We start from the raw sequence: 6,892 nt of genomic DNA, 5'->3' as shown, positions 1-6,892 counted from the left end.
TAGACAAGGGACACCTGTGAACAATGATCAGACGATTAACAAATGACAAGACACATGGCAGGATCACATGACAATCAGGGAATCACATGACAGAAAAGAACAAAGAACAAGACACAAAACCCACAATGTGACTGTAAGTGAACTATTCAATTCAATTCAATTCAATTCAAATTTATTTGTATAGCGCTTTTCACAATACACATTGTCTCAAAGCAGCTTTACAGAAAGTGCATTTCGGAAATGTACATAGAAAAATACAGTTAGTTAATCATGTATTAATTTATGGCATAACATATCGCCGGCTTTGAGTCGTCTCTTCACAGGCGTTGGGGCATCTAAAGTCTCCGTGAGAGGCTGGATACAAACTGGAGCTGACGAACGCTATTTACCTCGGGACTAGCGTCCCGAGATAACAGCAGAAAGGCAGATGGGAAATAATTAGCATAGCTGATGTTCATAATGTTAATGCATTCGAACTGATTCAGCAGTAGTATTAAAGGTTAAGCATTAAGTGAATGCTTGGTTAAAGAGATGCGTCTTTAATCTAGTTTTAAACTGGGACAGCGAGTCTGAGTCTCGGACAATATCAGGAAGGCTATTCCAGAGTTTAGGAGCTAAATGCGAGAACGCCCTCCCTCCTTTAGTGGACTTAGATATCCTAGGAATGACCAGAAGCCTCGAATTTAGTGATCTTAAAGAGCGCGATGGATTGTATGGCGATAGAAGGTCTGTTAAATACACAGGAGCTAAACCATTTAGGGCTTTATAGGTCAGTAGGAATACTTTGTAATTGATACGTAACTTAATAGGTAACCAGTGTAGAGATGATAAAATAGGTGTTATATGATCATATTTTCTTGATCTAGTAAGAACTCTAGCGGCTGCATTTTGCACTAACTGTAGCTTGTTTATTGAGGATGCAGGACAACCAGCTAATAAAGCATTACAGTAATCTATTCTCGATGTCATGAATGCATGAACTAGCTTTTCTGCATCAGAAACAGATAGCATGTTACGTAGCTTAGCAATGTTTCTAAGGTGGAAAAAGGCTGTTCTTGTAATATATGAAATATGATTTTCGAAAGTCAAGTTGTGGTCTAGTATAACACCCAGGTACTTTACTGTAGTGGATAAAGTAACAGGACATCCTTCTAAATTAAAGTTGTATTGTAAGGGATTTTGTGGGTAGTTTTTTGGACCAATAAGTAGTACCTCCGTTTTATCTGAATTTAATAGCAGGAAATTACACGTCATCCAGCATTTTATATCATTTAGACACTCTGTCAATTTAGATAAGTTAGTGTTTTCATCTGGTCGTATAACTATACTAACTAAGCATTTGTCAGTACCACATACTATTCCTATTTCACTTTTTTAGGCAATCTGTTTTCTGATATTTTCCTAATAATGTGAACTCTAAGTAGAAGTTAACACAACTAATGATTTTGATTCAACAGTACTTGAGTATACTTGATTAACAAGTTTTCTATACAAATGTTATTAAGTTGTGACAACTAAAAATTAATACACTACTTTACTTGGAAATTTTAAGGCAAGCACGTTCCTCACTTTTTCTAAGTTAAGTCAACTTATTACATTTTACAGTGTACCCTTCGGCGTACCCTGCACGTGAACCTCTCCAAAAATGTAACAACGCGTCAGTTCTACGCGGACGCAAGCGCTGTGATTGGTCTGGTAGAACCGCTCCCTCGGGTGTCACATGCTCCCTCTGCATGTGTAATTGTGTGTCAACGCGGACAACGGCGCAGAAGTATAATTGAAAACAAACGCATTGCCTACAGTGTAGAGGCTCCGTCGTAGGTCCGATGCAGAAGTATAAATCAGCCTTATGTCTGTTCACTTTTCAGAGTGCCGTCAGTCAAATCCATTCCACTTGAGGAATGCCCTAATAAATTTTAATCCATTCCGCGTTTTAGCTACAACGTTGATTTCCACGCTGAGTCCCACCAAACACTTACTTTTCAGGCCAGATGAGCCACTGCACATGTGCTGTCCCAAGCGCGAGTCTCAGGTTCCTATGGGAACCGGAGCTTCTAACAGTTAGAATACAGATCATACAAAGTTTAAAACATTTAAATAGACATATCAAGTAGTAATTAATAAATGTATATGAATGTTAGTTGATTATTGGCTATTAGAGCTGGTTTGGTTGGACGGAGACGCACAGAGACGGCAATTAACACGCTGTTTGATTTGTGACCGTGCTGTGCTTATTCCATTCATTCGAGCCTATCATATTGTACAGGGCTTAAATCATTTAAATATACATACAATGATATACAAAATCATATTGCAGAACATGTAGTAATTGACATATAGACATATATAGCAATTGTAAGTCGCTTTGGATAAAAGCGTCAGCTAAATGAATAAATGTAAATGTAAATGTAAATGTAGTAGCCTATTTGAGTTGATATTACTCTTGCCAAGCTGTGATTTCCGAGAGATGCACGCATAGACGGATTTGCGCTTGTTTCATTTTTACTCTCACTCATTCACTTCACTCATTATTGCATAGAGATTTTATAAAAGGAATTTGGCTTCGGGAACACCCCTAATCTACTCCAGTAAAAAAATTCTGGAGGATGACCCACCGACATTTTTTTGCTTCCGACGCCCATGCACTGAATCGTGTTTCTGTCTCCAGCCACATCATCTGACACCCGGCTTCCTGGCTGCTCTTCAAGGGGAGGACAGTACAGGGAAAAAAGTCATAAAAAGGTTTGTTTGTATGTTTTTAAGAAGAAATCATTGAATGCATTCAATAAGTTATGCAATGTTTATTTTTTTTATTATACATAAAGTAGTAATTTACTTTTGTGTAGTTAATTATAGGCCAAGCACTGAATGCGAGGAAGCAGCACAGTTTAGGTTGTAACTTTTTTTATGCAACATTTGTCAATGTTTTTGTCGAAATGCCACACTTTTCTATGATTTAAATGAAAGCACCACCTACTGGTCAAAAAGCAATAGTATCACATTCGGAATAATTTTAATTATTTATTTTTTTTCAGAAACTGCTTTGCTTAAAATTATCACCTGGAATGCTATGTACTTAAACAATTTTAACGGATGTGCCGCTTCAGTGCTTGGCCCTGTAATATACATTTACAGCTAAAATGAAGAACCATTTATTATTTTATTTAATGCAGTGAAGCAAATGACAACATATACGTTTACATGACCAGTCTGGGAACTAAAGGCACATTTGAATTTCCTGAGCAGTCAGTAAGTATAAAAAGCGAAGATATACATACAGTTTATATATATGAGCATAATCCGAGGGGAACATCTTTGGCCCCTATAATGCAAAACTTATTTTTTTTATATAATTATATTAAAGAGTATCTTAAAAATGACACTATTTACCTTGTTACTGTTATGGATTTTAGAATTTAGCATGGGATTTCAGGGAATACAATAATAAATCCAAGATTTTGTATGTAAAAACATGGATTAAGATATTGTGTGTAATCTGACAACATGCTAACTTCTAGATCATTAATTCAGTATTTTTTATGACAGCTTGGTGCCGCTGATCTCATTAGCGCAATCAACAACATGAGTGAAAATAAAAAATACTCAAAGGTATGCATTTAATTATATTTGTACGTGTGTGTGTATATATATATATATATATATATATATATATATACACTGTGTACACACAGTTTAATATAAATTGAATTTAAATACCACCTTCTGTCAAATGTGACAATCTTCCACTTTATTTAACAAATCAAAATCCCAATCTCTAATCTGAAAAGAAATCCAAACCCTGTGATTCTTCTTGCTTCTCTTCTGCTTCTAGCAGGTCCATCATCCTGTGAGTCACCACAAACACTAACTGCTTTTACAACTGCAATGTAAAGCTATCGAAAGTCACGAAAACAACCTTTAGTGATATAAAACACCTGAAGTAAAGCAAATGAGTTGACTCTCTCGGTTTCCTCATCATGTATATGTGCTACAGATGGTGATATCCATGAGCAGCAGTTTCTCTGCATCGATGTTCCAAGACCTTTCCAAAGATGTAAATGGTAAGATTTTACATGAAAACCACAACTAATGACCCTCCCTTAAAAGCAACAAGAGTTGGGCTCACACTAATTTTTATTGAAAAGTTTTGTTTTAAAAATGAAAAAATCGGATGTGATCTGAATGGGTCCTCTAGTGTATGCATTGACTTCCAGTGAGAACCAGTCCACTGATCGTGACTCAACTCCTCTGCTCTGTTGAAGTTCATTCATACGGTAAGTGTTTCTGTCAATGAACTTTAAACTCCATATGGCTTTTATAGGTAAATATTCTGATCTTATTGCATTCATGATAAATGTGTGTATTTGTCTTTATATTCACAGGCTGACATTAAGAAAGAAACATTCATGGGCTGGTACAGCAGAAACAATCTAACTATCTGAAACACAATGACATCTGCCCCTTCCAGTTTGGGAACATAAAAATACAAAGCTTTACACTCATTTTCAAATTAGTTTAATTATTTTAATATAACAGGATATGAACACATATTTATATCTCCATTCAAATGATACATAAATGTTGTTCTCTTTCTAAATTTGTTTCTATATATTTTCTTCTTGTTCAGAAAATCAGTCGCTGTCTCCTCAGTGAGTTCCTGTAAAACTGAACTCTGTTCGAAGCTTCTTCAAGATAACATCCTTCTGAGGACGCATGAAAACGATGAGATTAATCTGATGACCTTTTGTTCTAGTTTCTTGTTTCAGACTTCTGGCTTTATGATTAGAAATAAATTGATTGCAAGTTTTGCAACATAACATATCATTCGAAAGCTTTTGATTTGGGGTTGATTTTTGTGTTTCTGGAATTCTTATGTTCCAGAATTTGTTTGATCAAAAAGCATTAAACAGTTATATTGTGAAATAGTATTACAATTTAAATATATGTCAAAAATGAAAAAAAAAAAAAAATTTTGCATGTGTGTGTGTGTGTGTGTGTGTGTGTGTGTACTACTAACTACTAACAACTGGTAATGGGGTTAAAAGTCCAGTGATTGTATGTGTTATTTTGCATGGATTTGACAGCTTCTTTTGATTCATCCCATATTCATTATCCAGATTCCTTATACTGTAAGTCCTTTAATAACAATAGTGCTTATTGTTATGAGTTTACTATTATTAATATTATTGACCAGACTTTAAGCACACAGTAAGCAAAATAAGACAGTTGATCTGGAACCATTAATCTTCCTCCAATATAAATACTATATTGTGTATAGACTCACTGATACAGCATAACCAAGTTACACTAACCAATAAAGTGATAGAAAACAAAGAAAAATCGCACTCATGATTTATTGCTCACACATAACTGGTTGCATATGTAATGTTATTCTTAAGGTGATGCTGCCAATTGAGTGATGCATATCGAAGCAATGCAAATCAGAGGATCAACTTTTAGCAATAGTTAACTATAAGACATACAGTAAGTAGATTGATTCCCATGACAGTTGTAAATAATGTTGCTCTTTCAAAACACTGTTTCACTGACCAATAGAGAATCACTGAGCCTTCCAGTAGACAGGGCCGGTGTTGTGCCGAATTTCGACCCCCTGCCAAATTATTACCCCCCCTGGTTGAAGTCAGTACCTGATTGCCTAATCTTAACCCCACCCCTAATCCTAACCCCTCCCCCACAACTAATCCTAAACCTACCAATGCTAGGGGAGTAGTAATTTGGTGGGGGTCAAAATTCGGCACATAAGCGAACTAAGCGGCTGCTTGGGGCCCCCTAATCGAGTTTACATTTTTTTGTTTTTTTTTAGATGACTTAAACAAGTGACATAAATGAATGAATGAAAATGAATGAATGAATGAATGAATGAATGAATGAATGAATAATTCAAGACAAGAAAATTCTGATTTCATGATCAATATACCTGCCAACAAATGCTGCTGTGTCTGCCAGCGTTTAAGTCATGCGCATAATCTAGACACCTCGCGAGTGCATAGACAATTCGTGCGCAACTGCGCATAGTCACGGTATCGGTTTAAGTTGGAGAAAATAGCCGCAGGGAAACTTAACCTTCTAAGTGTAAGGGTAGCAGTTTGAATAAATAATAAACATAGCAGTTTGAACTCTTCTCCACTTTATTATAGCACACATTAGATCACTAACTCCAAAACCCCGCGACTCTCCAGTACCAAGTGCGCACGACCCAATCTACGGCAAGCTCCGAGGGGAAAAATAGATTGCATACACACATACAACGAGCGCCAGTACATCATGACCGGTATTATAGTAACAGACTTTGTTGGATTCTGTCATGTACAATCCAACAAAGTCTGTTACAATAATAATAATAAAAAAGATTTTGAGGACAGTTACACTGTATTGAGACAGTTGAGAAATAATAATAATATTTTTACAGTTTTCAACAATAATTGTCATTGTTGAACCCTTGTTCTTATTATGTTTCTGATTTCTCAGTTTTGTCATTAGTTTTTGCAAATAATTTATTTTATATACGTTTTGAGGCAGTTTGTTTTAAGAAGTTTAAAGAGTTAGTAAAAGAGTAAAGTAAAAGTTTCAACTTTTATATTAAATAGGCATCTATTTTTTATTTAGTATTTATTTAGTATTAATACATAACCTCACTGTATTCATTTATAATGTATCATTATTGCGTGACATTTGTGTCAATAATCATCAAGCACATGTGACTTTGTGTAGTGGGAGGGGCCCCCAGATCAAATTCTGCTTAGGGCCCCCAATAGGCTCGGACCGGCTCTGCCAGTAGATCTCTCCAGGTGGAGGAGTTCAGGTGCTTGTGTCACTTCTTTTTTTTTCAGAAACGTATCTTCTAAAATGTCTTAAAGGTCTGATTTTCTTA

At 35.7% G+C, this 6,892-nt stretch overlaps 1 long non-coding RNA gene across 1 annotated transcript; it reads left to right on the top strand.

Moving 5' to 3' along the window:
• The first annotated feature begins 2,688 nt into the window (after positions 1-2,688).
• On the top strand, positions 2,689-4,244 carry LOC143718231 (uncharacterized). The gene is made up of 5 exons (XR_013196292.1): positions 2,689-2,742; positions 3,174-3,249; positions 3,547-3,609; positions 3,995-4,061; positions 4,196-4,244. It is a non-coding gene; the product is annotated as an uncharacterized LOC143718231 (long non-coding RNA).
• The last annotated feature ends 2,648 nt before the right edge of the window (positions 4,245-6,892 follow it).

The sequence above is a fragment of the Siphateles boraxobius genome, unplaced genomic scaffold, assembly GCF_051911475.1.
Source record: "Siphateles boraxobius isolate OS27281-9 unplaced genomic scaffold, OSU_SipBor_1 60, whole genome shotgun sequence".
NCBI classification, from domain to species: domain Eukaryota; kingdom Metazoa; phylum Chordata; class Actinopteri; order Cypriniformes; family Leuciscidae; genus Siphateles; species Siphateles boraxobius.
This window is presented reverse-complemented; position numbering and strand designations above follow the sequence as displayed.